The sequence below is a fragment of the Momordica charantia genome, unplaced genomic scaffold, assembly GCF_013281855.1.
Source record: "Momordica charantia cultivar OHB3-1 unplaced genomic scaffold, Mcharantia_2.0 BLBB01000175.1, whole genome shotgun sequence".
Lineage (NCBI taxonomy): Eukaryota > Viridiplantae > Streptophyta > Magnoliopsida > Cucurbitales > Cucurbitaceae > Momordica > Momordica charantia.
Window position 1 is genome coordinate 11,029 of NW_028275331.1, and position 14,270 is coordinate 25,298.

The 14,270-nt window shown below is 41.5% G+C and overlaps 2 non-coding genes across 2 annotated transcripts; both read right to left on the reverse strand.

The window, feature by feature from the left end:
* Positions 1 to 421: 421 nt before the first annotated feature.
* Positions 422 to 528, reverse strand: LOC148207180 (small nucleolar RNA R71). Its single transcript, XR_015788102.1, has one exon. It is a non-coding gene; the product is annotated as a small nucleolar RNA R71 (small nucleolar RNA).
* Positions 529 to 13,429: 12,901 nt separating this feature from the next.
* Positions 13,430 to 13,536, reverse strand: LOC148207181 (small nucleolar RNA R71). The gene has a single exon (XR_015788103.1). It is a non-coding gene; the product is annotated as a small nucleolar RNA R71 (small nucleolar RNA).
* Positions 13,537 to 14,270: the final 734 nt, after the last annotated feature.

Consider the following 14,270-nt stretch of genomic DNA (forward strand, 5'->3'; position numbering starts at 1 on the left):
GGATCATGCAAGAAATGATGAATTCAACCATATCCAGATGGCGGACAACAGAGACGTGGCAATGCGAGAATATGCCGCCACGGCTTTTCAGAACTTTGATTCAGGGATAGTCAACCCTATTCCAGCCCACGCAAACTTTGAGCTTAAACCAATGATGTTCCAAATGTTGCAGACAATTGGACATTTTGGAGGGCAGGAACATGAGGATCCACATGATCATCTGAAATCATTCATTCAAATTGCAAATGCATTTCGATTACCTGGTATAACAGACGATGCTCTGAGACTAACACTTTTTCCATTTTCTTTGAAGGACCAAGCTAGAGCATGGCTCAATGCATTTCCACCGGGATCCATCACCACATGGGGGTCGTTAGTGGAGAAGTTCTTAACAAAATTCTTCCCACCTACTCGCCACGCTGATATCAGAGAGGAGATCATCTCCTTTAGACAGTATGATCGTGAACCTGTTCACGAGGCGTGGGAGAGATTTAAAGAACTAATCAGGAAATGTCCGAACCATGGCTTGCCGGCATGCATCCAGATAGAACATTTCTTTAGAGGTTTAGATCATCCTACTAAGATGATGCTAAACAATGCTGCCAACGGAGCCTTTACAAAGAAGACATTCAACGAGATAGTTGACATCCTAAATGACTTAGCTTCACACAACGAACTATGGTGTTCGCAAAGATCTAGGGCAGCACCAAAGAAGCAAGATCCAGCTGGAGTTTTGGCTCTGGACATTGCGACCTCGATGCAAAAAGAGATGGTTACAATGAACCAGAGGCTGAAAGAGATGGCATTGGGAATAAAAAATCCATTAGCCACGCCGATACAAACCTGTGCAGTCGGATTATTGCACTCCTGCCCCTGTTTGCCAAGTCAACGATCTCATTTGTTCATTTTGCAGTGAAAACCATATTTATGATAATTGTCCACATAACCCTGCTTCTGTTTTTTATGTAGGACATGGGAACAATAGGAACTTTAACCCATATTCGAACACCTACAACCCAGGTTGGAGGCACCACCCTAATTTCTCATGGGGAGGACAAGGAGGTTCGAGCGGTTTTAATCAAGGGCAGAGCCAACAGAACAAGCAGCCCTATGTTCCACCTACACAGCAATACATCCCACCACCGCAACAGCAGTACAATCAGAGAACACAGACTCCACCAGTTCAAAATAACAACTCAAATCTTGAGAATATGATGAAGGAGTACATGGCCCGAACCGACGCAGTGATACAATCCCAAGCGGCATCAATGAGGAATTTCGAGACCCAATTGGGACAGCTCGCCAATGAATTGAAGAATAGACCACAAGGTTCTTTTCCAGGCCATACTGAATTACCAAAACGAGAAGGGAAAGAACAGTGCAAAGCTGTCACCCTCAGGAGTGGACTGGCATATGATGGACCAACAATGCCAACAACAGATGTACAGATTCCGTCCACTGAACCAATTGTAAAGATACCAGAAAATCCAACAACACCAGAAAAAGAAAATATTAGAAAAGGTAATGAGGACACCCCGAGTGTTCCTCCACAGGTACAGCCTTCTTTTACCCCTACTCCCCCGTTTCCACAAAGATTAGTTAAGAAAATAATGATTCCCAGTTTAGAAAATTTTTAGATATTTTAAAACAACTGCATATAAATATACCATTAGTAGATGCTCTAGAACAGATGCCAAATTATGCTAAGTTTTTGAAAGATATAGTTTCTAGGAAGAAAAAAATAGGAGAGCATGAACTGGTAGCCATGACAAAATGTAGTAGTGAAGCTGTAGGCAGCCCGCTACCCATGAAATGTAATGATCCTGGCAGTTTTACCATTCCATGTTCCATAGGAGGAAAAAACTTAGGTAGGGCATTATGTGATCTAGGCGCTAGCATTAATCTTATGCCATTATCAGTTTTCAAATCTTTAGGCATAGGAGAAGCTAGACCTACTACGGTTACCCTCCAACTAGCAGATAGATCTATCATAAGACCTGAGGGAAAGATAGAAGATGTTTTAGTCCAGGTGGACAAATTCATTTTCCCTGCGGACTTTATCATTCTAGATTGCGAGGCAGACTTAGACGTTCCCATTATTTTGGGAAGACCATTTCTAGCCACTGGGGATACAGTTTTTAATGTGAGGAAGGGAGAAATTACAATGAGGGTAAATAATGAAGAAGTTAAATTTAACGTTCTAGACGCCATGAAATTACCAGGAGACTTTGAAGAGTGCTCTGCTATAAATAGCTTGAATCCTATTATGTTTGATGAGTTTTATGACTCGTTAGTTACAGAGATTGAAGAAGAGCTTGATAAGATAGCAGAAGGACCAGAAGATGTGGCTAGTCCTATTGAAAAAATACAAAAAGAAGAATGCAAGTCGTTACTTCCGTCCATAGTGGAACCACCCACGTTGGAGCAGAAGCCATTGCCGTCGCATTTGAAATATGCGTATCTAGGGGATAACGACACTTTACCAGTTATTATAGCTTCCAATTTATCACCTACTAATGAATATTCTTTATTGCAGATTTTGGAGAAGCACAAAAAGGCCATTGGATGGACGATAGCAGATATCCGAGGGATAAGCCCGGCCTTTTGCATGCACAAAATTCTATTGGAAGAAGATGCTAAGAACTCTATTGAGAGTCAAAGGCGGTTGAACCCGAAGATGAAAGAGGTTGTAAGGAAAGAAATTCTTAAATGGCTTGACGCCGGTGTTATATACCCAATATCCGACAGCAGCTGGGTAAGCCCAGTACAGTGTGTACCAAAGAAAGGGGGTATAACCGTGGTGGCCAACGAGGAGAATGAGCTCATCTCAACCCGAACTGTGAGGGGGTGGAGAGTTTGCATTGATTATCGCAAACTCAACAAGGTAACAAAGAAAGACCATTTTCCTCTCCCGTTTATTGACCAGATGCTCGACCGTCTGGCAGGTAAGGATTTCTATTGTTTTTTAGATGGATATTCGGGTTATAATCAAATTACTATTGCTCCAGAAGACCAAGAGAAGACAACATTTACGTGTCCGTATGGTACGTTCGCTTTTAGGCGAATGCCCTTTGGACTATGCAATGCACCCGCGACTTTTCAGAGGTGTATGATGGCCATCTTCTCTGACATGGTAGAAAATATTCTAGAGGTTTTTATGGATGACTTTTCTGTTTTTGGAAATTCTTTCGACGCATGTTTAGTTAATTTGGAGAGAGTATTGGAGAGATGTGAACAAACAAACCTAGTCCTAAATTGGGAGAAGTGTCATTTCATGGTACAAGAGGGTATTGTTTTGGGTCACAAAATTTCCAAGCAAGGAATAGAGGTAGACCACGCTAAGATAGACATCATTTCAAAGCTACCTCCTCCTACAAATGTCAAAGGGATTAGAAGTTTTTTAGGGCATGGGGGATTTTACCGCCGCTTTATAAAAGACTTTGCTAAAATTTCTAAACCCTTGTGTCAATTGTTAGAACATGATAAACCATTTGTTTTTGATGATGACTGTTTAAAATCATTTGAAATGTTGAAAGTTGCTCTAAGTTCAGCCCCTATAATTATCGAACCTAATTGGGATTTACCTTTTGAGCTCATGTGTGATGCTAGTGATTATGCAATAGGAGCTATGTTAGGACAACGTAAAAACAAGATCTTGCATCCTGTGTATTATGCTAGTAAGACTCTGACCGGTGCACAACTCAATTACACTACTACTGAAAAGGAACTGTTAGCAGTTGTGTTCGCCTTTGATAAGTTTAGGTCTTACTTGATAGGCACAAAAGTCATTGTTTTTACTGACCATTCTGCTTTAAAATATTTATTTGCTAAAAAAGATGCTAAACCACGTTTGATACGGTGGATTTTGTTACTTCAAGAGTTTGATATTGAAGTTAGGGACAGGAAGGGTACTGAAAACCAAGTTGCTGATCACCTGTCTAGATTGGAATCCCCGCTCTGTGATGATGGAACTGTTATTCGTGAACAGTTTATTGACGAGCAACTCTTGCGAGTTGATTCAGTTCCGTGGTATGCCGATATAGCAAATTATTTGGTAAGTCGAATAGTTCCTTATGAGTTCAACAAGCAACAGGTAAAGAAATTTCTAAATGAAGTTCGATGTTATCGTTGGGATGAGCCTTTTTTATATAAGCTAGGACCTGACAATATCTTACGCAGGTGTGTCGCAGAAGAAGAGCACGAGGCGATATTAGACGCTTGTCATATGTCTCCATATGGAGGACATTTTGCAGGACACAAAACCGCAGCCAAAGTTTTGCAAAGTGGGTTCTTTTGGCCCACTCTGTTCAAAGATGCACATAAGTTTGCCCAGGTTTGTGACAAATGCCAACGGACAGGTAATATATCTAAACGCCACGAAATGCCTCAAACCCCGATCCTGGAGATTGAAATATTTGATGTGTGGGGTATAGATTTTATGGGTCCATTTCCATCTTCTAATGGTAAGCTTTATATATTGTTAGCAGTAGATTATGTTTCGAAATGGATAGAAGCCATTGCAACTGCTACCAATGATTCCAAAGTTGTCATTCGTTTTCTGCAAAAGCACATTTTTACGCGTTATGGAACCCCGCGTTGTCTGATAAGCGATGGGGGGGCTCATTTTGTGAATAGGTCTATGCAAAAGTTGCTGACTAAATACAATGTGCGTCATAGGGTTGCAACAGCGTATCATCCTCAGTCGAATGGGTTAGCCGAAATATCTAATAGGGAGATAAAAAACATTTTAGAAAAAACTGTAAATCTTAACCGTAGGGATTGGTCTTTTAAGCTTGATGATTCACTTTGGGCATATAGGACAGCATTTAAGACTCCCCTCGGCATGTCCCCCTATAGGCTAGTTTTTGGAAAAGCATGTCATTTGCCTCTTGAGCTAGAATATAAAGCATTTTGGGCTACTAAGAAATTAAATTTTGATTTGTTGGCTGCAGGTGAAGCGAGGAAGTTACAATTGTTGGAATTAGAAGAACACAGGCACTTTTCTTATGAGAATGCTAAGTTGTTTAAGGAAAAAACTAAACAGTGGCATGATAGGCGTCTTCGGCCGAACAATCTTCAAGAAGGTGATCTGGTTCTGTTATTCAACTCTAGGTTGAAACTTTTCCCTGGAAAACTTAAGTCTAGATGGTCTGGTCCCTTTCAAATTTTTAAAGTCTACCCATATGGGGCAGTGGATCTAGTTGACTCTAAGGGAAATGTTTTTAAAGTAAATGGGCAGAGACTTAAGCCGTATTTTGGAGAACCAGTGGATAGAGGAAAAACCTCTATTCAACTTTCAGGTCAATAAATTTTTGCGAAAAATGTTTTTCCTTCTTATCCGTTTTTGAAAGAACAAAAGCAAAGGAAGGAAGTCTTTGTATCTTGTATTTTCTCTTTGTTTCATTATAAAGTTTTTCTTATTAAGAGAATGTTTTTGAAAACGTTGAAAAAAAAGAAACAAAAAAAAAAAACGTTGAAAAAAAAAAAAAGAATTACGCAGGCGCCTGGCGCCTGCCCTTTGCGAAAATAAATCACGCAGGCGCCTGGCGCCTGCTCTGTTTTTCCAGCATTTCGAAAACTCTCAGGTTCGAGAAGTCGTGCAACATATCTACAACTTAAGGACTTCATTGGATTTTGCGGTTTTACCTTCATGGCCTCCAGCGCTAGCTGCTATCCTTGGTCATCCATCTCCCAGTGCTGACACTGATCCTAGTCCACAACCTCCGACTTCATGAAGGGGAGGTTCCTTCTTTGCTATTTTTTGTGTTTTCTTCTTTTGGTTAATGACGTAGTTTGCATATTCTAGCATTACTATGCATGTTTTTTTTGTATTGATTATGTTTCGAGCTCAGTTGAAGCATGAATAAATTAGTATCGTTTATCTTCTGATCACTTAAAGTATGCCTTCACTTAACCTTAGTTTAGCTTTTCACATGCCTATTTTGAAGCATCTGTGCTGTGCATGTGATTTCATGTCGATGATGATTATAAGAGATTGTTGAGTTTTCTGTTCTATGCCTGACTAAACTTTGAGCTATTTCCTTTGTTTATGTGATAAACTCATTTTCTTTTATGTCTTTTTGATCTTTATAGACTTTAAGCTTTTTCTTTGCCCCTATATAGGAAGTCCTTGTCCTTTTTACTGTTAAGCCTTTTTCATCCGATGCAAAAGTCTTTTCCCAGTGAGGACACTGTCTCTCTTAAGTTTGGGGGGGACAGTCGTTGTGTGAGTCGTTGTTTCAGAAAGATAAAGTGTTATTTATATTTGAAAAATCATGCTATTTTCTTTTGAAAAAGAGTCAGTTGGAAAAACAAATGCTATTAAAAAAAAGAAAGTGTTGAAAAGAAAAAAAAAAAAAAAAACACAAAACAGAAAAAAAAAAAAAAATTTTTGCAAAAGAGTAAAAAGAGTCTTGTTGAGAGAAAATAAGAGTGGGGAAAAGACTTGTGTTAGAAAGAAAAGAGTGGTAAAAACAATGAGAGTTAAAGAAAATGTAGTTATGATTTCCGAGTCCTACTGTAGACACCCATTTAGTTTTAGGTTGGGTGTTGACTTTGAAAATAGCAGTAAGGATGGTGATAAGTGACTTCGTGTTTCTCATTGTCGTCGTTTTATGACCTAGCTGTTAGTTTCAAAGTCTTTCTACGAGTAGCTGTGGTTGAAACCGATGTTAGTGTGTGGAAACCTCAGGGGCTAGTAGCCGGTCTGTCAGATGTAAAAGTCTTAGTGTAAGAAGGGAGTGTGCAGATTCCTTAGGGGTATTTGAAAACGTTTTCTGTTTTTGAAAGAGAAAAAAAAGATTTTGAAAGAAAAAGTTTTTATCATTTCAAACTTGGTTTATAGTGACTAAGTTTACAAAGGCAATAGAATGGTAGGCTTTGACATCTTTTCCCTGAGACAATTTATGATTGAACATCTCGGTTGCTTTTGCTTTTCCTTGTCCATGTGTTAGAAAGCTGATTAAAGTTGCTAAGTTTTGCTTGAGGACAAGCAAAAAGTTAAGTTTGGGGGTGTGATTACGCTTGTTTACATGCGTAAAAAGAAGGTTTTAGATGCTGTTTTTACTATGTTTCAGCTTTGTTTCGGACTTTTTCTCGATCGTTTGAGTTCCAATTCATGCAAAATTCATATACTATGGTTTGTGGATGGCTTATGTTGTATTTATGACATTTTAGGACCATTTGGGAGTGCAAATTAATCAAAAGAAGCGAAAAAGACGGAAAAAAACCTACCTGGGAGGCGCCAGGCGCCTGGGAAGCCTGCAGAAAACAGTTTTTTCTTCCAACTTTGCCCTTAATGAAACGCGTCTTCCAATGCGTTTTGGTGGTTCCAACCGATGCATACGTGTAGAAGAAGTGTTCCACTATCAGTTTGAGCACGATTTGGTCAGTCAAAAGAGTTGGAAATGGGTGATTCACCACCGTTTTAGGACCTACCTAACCAATTCTGCACAGCTATAAATTCCAGCAACTTCTCCACCAAATTCATCAAGCCTTGCTTCCTTCTCTTGATCATTTTTAGTGTTTCTTTGTTGCTTTCTAAGTACTTTTGAGTTGCTTTCATTAGTTACTTTTGGTTTTTAAATCCCGAGCACTTTACATTCTTTATTGAGCTTTGTTTTGTTTCCATTTGTACTTAGTCATTTTCTACTTATTCAAATATATAAAAATCTAGCACTTTGCTTATCTTCTCTTTGCCTTTACTTTATTTTTAGTTAAGAGAGTTGTGTTTTTGGAGGAAAGAGCACGTGACACTCTCCCTTGCTTGAAAGAGAAGGGCGAAGCTCTCAATCCCGATAAAAACTCTCCATTAGTTAACTTTTGTTTTTTCACACATGCATTCCACATTCAACCATTTTACTTGCTGTATTTTCTTCAATATGTCTTTCTAAATTCCCGTCTCTAGCCCGGTTATGGATAGTTAGCCTTTTATGTCTAAAAAGGGTTGCTAAGAAGTAGTGTTTTTACTTTCCATTCATTGCTCAACATGTTTTCCCAAAAAGTTAGGATTTAGAGAAGGCCACTGTAAGTCTTAACAAGTCAATACTGAAAAGGTTGCTTATTTGCATTGTCGAGTGGTTAAACCGAGGAGAGGAGCGCCTTAGACATAAGGGTTCCGCTTAAGTAGCCTAGACATAGGACCTTAACCCGAGGTTGCGACTATTTCCATCCTAAAACTAAGATATATCTCATAATAGACATATTAGGGAATGTCTTAGGACTTTGAACTTGCTTAGACATAAGTAAAGTGAGAAGCGTAGTCGTTAGTTTCTAAAGTAAAATGCATATTGTCCTTAGCATGTCCTTGATTCTTTGTTGGCTAACTTGAAGTAATTCGGGCTAGGTTTTATCATTCTAAGTCCAAATCCCAAATCCAAACCATTATTTGTGACCACTTCCCATTTTACAAGAATCACTCATTCCAACATTCACTATTCTTTAAAACTTTAGAGTTTGGAAATTGTTTAGAAGTCCTTGAGGATCGATACTTGGATACTCCATCCATTTTATATTACTCTGACAGGTGTGCGCTTGCATCTATATAATTGTTACCACGCTTAGCGCGTGCGTTCAGCATAAACGCCCAGTCATCTTCTCTTCCTCTCTTGTTTGTAAGTGTCAGGGCAGAGCTGCAAGGTCTATAAGCCTTGGCTCTGCTCTCCATTCAATAAAGAGGCTCCCGTTTGTTTCTACTTTGTTGTCGGCAACATCTTTTCTTTGCTTTTTCTTTGAACTGTCACCTCGCACCTCTTACTTTTGAGGTCGCACCTTTAATTAAAATAATTTGAAAGTTTGAATCTGATTCAATGTGTTGCACCAACTCTGGATTTTTTTAACATCGCACCCTTAACTTGAAAACGTTAAAAGGCTAAAATCCTAAGTCCGTAGCTATTCTTCACATCGCTCCTCGTACCCCCAAGTTCGGAGGCTGGACCATTTTGAACTTTTCACATCGTCCCTTTACCTTGAAGGTAGGTGTTTCACATCGTCCCTCTACCTTGAAGGTAGGTTTGAATTTTAAGTTCATCAGCGGCTTTGGCATCGCACCTCGTACCCTTAGGCTTTGGAGGATTGAATTTGAACCGACTGCTGGAATGCGACCGTGTGGGAGTCCGTGGCCCCCATTTAATTTCTGGTCGAACCCGGAATCATGAAATTAAATTATCACATTTATTCCGATCATAAGTCTTTTGAAACAGTGTGTACAGATCCATTGAAAACCCTTCCGGCATTTCAAGGATAATAAACGCTTCAGGCGTTCCGCGTTCCACGGGTGCGCGAGGACGTCTCCTTGCAGATCGGCCAATACGTACGTCCCTGGTCGGACTATGCCCCTTGACCTCAAACGGACCCTCCCAGGCCGGATCAAGGGCACCCACATGTGTTTGGACCCTCCTTAAGACCAGATGTCCGACCTGAAAGGCCCGAGGTCGAACGCGGGCATTGTAATGTCTGGCCATTCTGCCCTGATATCCCGCCAGGCGTAGCTGGGCCATTGCTCTTCTTTCTTCCAACAAGTCGAGGTTGAGGAGCAGCTCTTCCTCATTTGTCGTAGGCTCGTAATGCTCTACTCTGTCAGATGACATGCCGATCTCAACCGGGACTACAACTTCGGAGCCGAAGGCCAGGGAGAACGGGGTCTCACCCGTCGATTCTCTTTGGGTGGTCCGGTACGACCATAGAACCTCTGGTAGCTCCTCGGCCCACCTACCTTTCTTGGAGTCCAGTCTAAGTTTGATGCCTCGCTTGATGATCTTGTTGACTACCTCCACCTGCCCATTTGCTTGCGGATGTGCGGGGGACGAACTAAGGTGACTTATGCCAAGCTTGCTGCAAAAGTCTTTGAACTTGACGTTGTCAAACTGCTTCCCATTGTCTGTCACAATGGCCTGCGGTATACCAAAGCGACATATGATATTTGTCCATACGAAGGATGTGACTCTAGATTCCATTATGTGTGAGAGCGCCTCGGCCTCGGCCCACTTGGTGAAGTAATCCACAGCAACCACAGCGAACTTGGTCTGGCCCTTGCCCAAAGGGAAAGGACCAATGATATCTACCCCCCACTGCGCGAATGGCCACGGGGCCGAGATGGGGGTGAGCAGCTCGGGAGGTTGGTGGATTATGGTTCCGTAGCGTTGGCAATTATCGCAAGTTCTAACAAACTTCTTGGCGTCCTGGCTAAGGGTCGGCCAATAGTATCCTTGTCGGATCACTTTGGCTGACAGCGATCGGGCGCCTGAGTGATTGCCGCACACTCCTTCGTGGATCTCTCTGAGGACGTACAGGCCTTCTTCAGGGGTTAGGCATCTGAATAGGGGCAGGGAAAAGTCGCGTCGGTACAATGCTCCACCTCGGACCACGAACCGAGCTGCTCGCCTTGCCAACTTTCTGCGCTCCTTGGGGTCTTGTGGTGAATTGCCCTGATGAAGTCCGCAATCGGGTCCATCCATGAGGATTCTGGAGCGCCAATCTCCAGCAGATCTGGCTCTGAGATCGAGGGATTATCTAAGATCTCGACGGGGACCGACCTGGCCAGGTCGGTCTCGTACGCCGATGCTAACTTGGCCAAGGCGTCCGCATTAGAATTTTCTGCTCGCGGAACCCGGCTTACTTCGTAAGTTCGAAACTGGGCGAGGTACGATCTGACCTTGTCTAAATACTTCTCCATTCGGGAGTCTTTGGCTTGGTACTCTTCCTTGATCTGGCTCACAACCAGCTGGGAGTCACTGAAGACCTTAACACAAGAGGCCCCCAATGCTCTAGCGATTCGCAGGCCGGCAATAAATGCTTCATACTCAGCCTCGTTGTTAGAAGTCCGGAAGCCGAACTGCAAGGCATACTCAAATCGCTCGCCTCCTGGTCTGAGCAAGAGGACCCCGGCTCCGCACCCCTTCTCATTGGAGGATCCGTCGACATAGACTGTCCACGGTAGGTCGGACTCGTTCAGCTCGGAAGGTGGTGTGAGCTCGGCTATGAAATCTGCCGCTGCTTGTCCTTTCAACACAGTTCTGGGTTCGAACTGGATGTCGTACTCACTTAGCTCCATTGCCCACTTCATTAGTGATTACGCTTGTTTACATGCGTAAAAAGAAGGTTTTAGATGCTGTTTTTACTATGTTTCAGCTTTGTTTCGGATTTTTCTCGGTCGTTTGAGTTCCAATTCATGCAAAATTCATATATTATGGTTTGTGGTTGACTTATATTGTATTTATGACATTTTAGGACCATTTGGGAGTGCAAATTAATCAAAAGAAGCAAAAAGACGGAAAAACCTACATGGGAGGCGCCAGACGCCTGGGGAGCCTGCAGAAAAACTGGTTTTCTTCCAACTTTGCCCTTAATGAAACGCATCTTCCAATGCGTTTTGGTGGTTCCAACCGATGCATACGTGTAGAAGAAGTGTTCCACTATCAGTTTGAGCACGATTTGGTCAGTGTAAAGAGTTGGAAATGGGTGATTCACCATCGTTTTAGGACCTACCTAACCAATTCTGCACAGCTATAAATTCCAGCAACTTGTCCACCAAATTCATCAAGCCTTGCTTCCTTCTCTTGATCATTTTTAGTGTTTCTTTGTTGCTTTCTAAGTACTTTTGAGTTGCTTTCATTAGTTACTTTTGGTTTTTAAATCCCGAGCACTTTACATTCCTTTATTGAGCTTATTTTGTTTCCATTTGTACTTAGTCATTTTCTACTTATTCAAATATATAAAAATCCAGCACTTTGCTTATCTTTCCTTTGCCTTTACTTTATTTTTAGTTAAGAGAGTTGTGTTTTTGGAGGAAAGAGCACGTGACACTCCCCCTTGCTTGAAAGAGAAGGGCGAAGCTCTCAATCCCGATAAAAACTCTCCGTTAGTTAACTTTTGTTTTTCACACATGCATTCCACATTCAACCATTTTACTTGCTGTATTTTCTTCAATATGTCTTTCTAAATTCCCGTCTCTAGCCCGGTTATGGATAGTTAGCCTTTTATGTCTAAAAAAGGTTGCTAAGAAGTAGTGTTTTTGCTTTCCATTCATTGCTCAACATGTTTTCCCAAAAAGTTAGGATTTAGAGAAGGCCACTGTAAGTCTTAACAAGTCAATACTGAAAAGGTTGCTTATTTGCATTGTTGAGTGGTTAAACCGAGGAGAGGAGCGCCTTAGACATAAGGGTTCCGCTTAAGTAGCCTAGACATAGGACCTTAACCCGAGGTTGCGACTATTTCCATCCTAAAACTAAGATATCTCTCATAATAGACATATTAGGGAATGTCTTAGGACTTTGAACTTGCTTAGACATAAGTCAAGTGAGAAGCGTAGTCGTTGGTTTCTAAAGTAAAATGCATATTATCCTTAGCATGTCCTTGATTCTTTGTTGGCTAACTTGAAGTAATTCGGGCTAGGTTTTCATTATAAGTCCAAATCCCAAATCCAAAACCATTATTTGTGACCACTTCCCATTTTACAAGAATCACTCATTTCAACATTCACTATTCTTTAAAACTTTAGAGTTTGGAAATTATTTAGAAGTCCTTGAGGATCGATACTTGGATACTCCATCCATTTTATATTACTCTGACAGGTGTGCGCTTGCATCTATATAATTGTTACCACGCTTAGTGCGTGCGTTCAGCATAAACGCCCAGTCAAGTTTTTGGCGCCGTTGCCGGGGACTTTAGTTTTAAAATTATTTTCAAATTCTTTTAGTTTTTATTTTTGTGAATTGTTGTTGGGTGTAATTTCCATCCACCGTTTTTGTTCTATATTTTTGGTCGTTTATCTCACAAGGGTAAGTTAAAGTGCATGAGCACAAGATCTTTTCTTCTACCCCTTGACCCTGAGATTGAGCGGACCCTTCGAAAAACTCGAAAGGAGCAAAGACTTCGAAAACAACTAAAAAAGCAAAAAGAGAGAGAAGGTGAAATCAGTCCTGAAAGTGAGGTAGAGAGTACGAGCACATCAATGGCAGATATTCCACCTCGTGATCCAGTTGATCCACCTGCTGTTAACGGTAATATGAGGGATCATGCAAGAAATGATGAATTCAACCATATCCAGATGGCGGACAATAGAGACGTGGCAATGCGAGAATATGCCGCCACGGCTTTTCAGAACTTTGATTCAGGGATAGTCAACCCTATTCCAGCCCACGCAAACTTTGAGCTTAAACCAATGATGTTCCAAATGTTGCAGACAATTGGACATTTTGGAGGGCAGGAACATGAGGATCCACATGATCATCTGAAATGATTCATTCAAATTGCAAATGCATTTCGATTACCTGGTATAACAGACGATGCTCTGAGACTAACACTTTTTCCATTTTCTTTGAAGGACCAAGCTAGAGCATGGCTCAATGCATTTCCACCAGGATCCATTACCACATGGGGGTCGTTAGTGGAGAAGTTCTTAACAAAATTTTTCCCACCTACTCGCCACGCTGATATCAGAGAGGAGATCATCTCCTTTAGACAGTATGATCGTGAACCTGTTCACGAGGCGTGGGAGAGATTTAAAGAACTAATCAGGAAATGTCCGAACCATGGCTTGCCGGCATGCATCCAGATAGAACATTTCTTTAGAGGTTTAGATCATCCTACTAAGATGATGCTAAACAATGCTGCCAACGGAGCTTTTACAAAGAAGACATTCAACGAGATAGTTGACATCCTAAATGACTTAGCTTCACACAACGAACTATGGTGTTCGCAAAGATCTAGGGCAGCACCAAAGAAGCAAGATCCAGCTGGAGTTTTGGCTCTGGACATTGCGACCTCGATGCAAAAAGAGATGGTTACAATGAACCAGAGGCTGAAAGAGATGGCATTGGGAATGAAAAATCCATTAGCCACGCCGATACAACCTGTGCAGTCGGATTATATCACTCCTGCCCCTGTTTGCCAAGTCAACGATCTCATTTGTTCATTCTGTAGTGAAAACCATATTTATTATAATTGTCCACATAACCCTGCTTCCGTTTTTTATGTAGGACATGGGAACAATAGGAACTTTAACCCATATTCGAACACCTACAACCCAGGTTGGAGGCACCACCCTAATTTCTCATGGGGAGGACAAGGAGGTTCGAGCGGTTTTAATCAAGGGCAGAGCCAGCAGAACAAGCAGCCCTATGTTCCACCTACACAGCAATACATCCCACCACCGCAACAGTAGTACAATCAGAGAACACAGACTCCACCAGTTCAAAATAACAACTCAAATCTTGAGAATATGATGCAGGAGTACATGGCCCGAACCGACGCAGTGATACAATCCCAAGCGG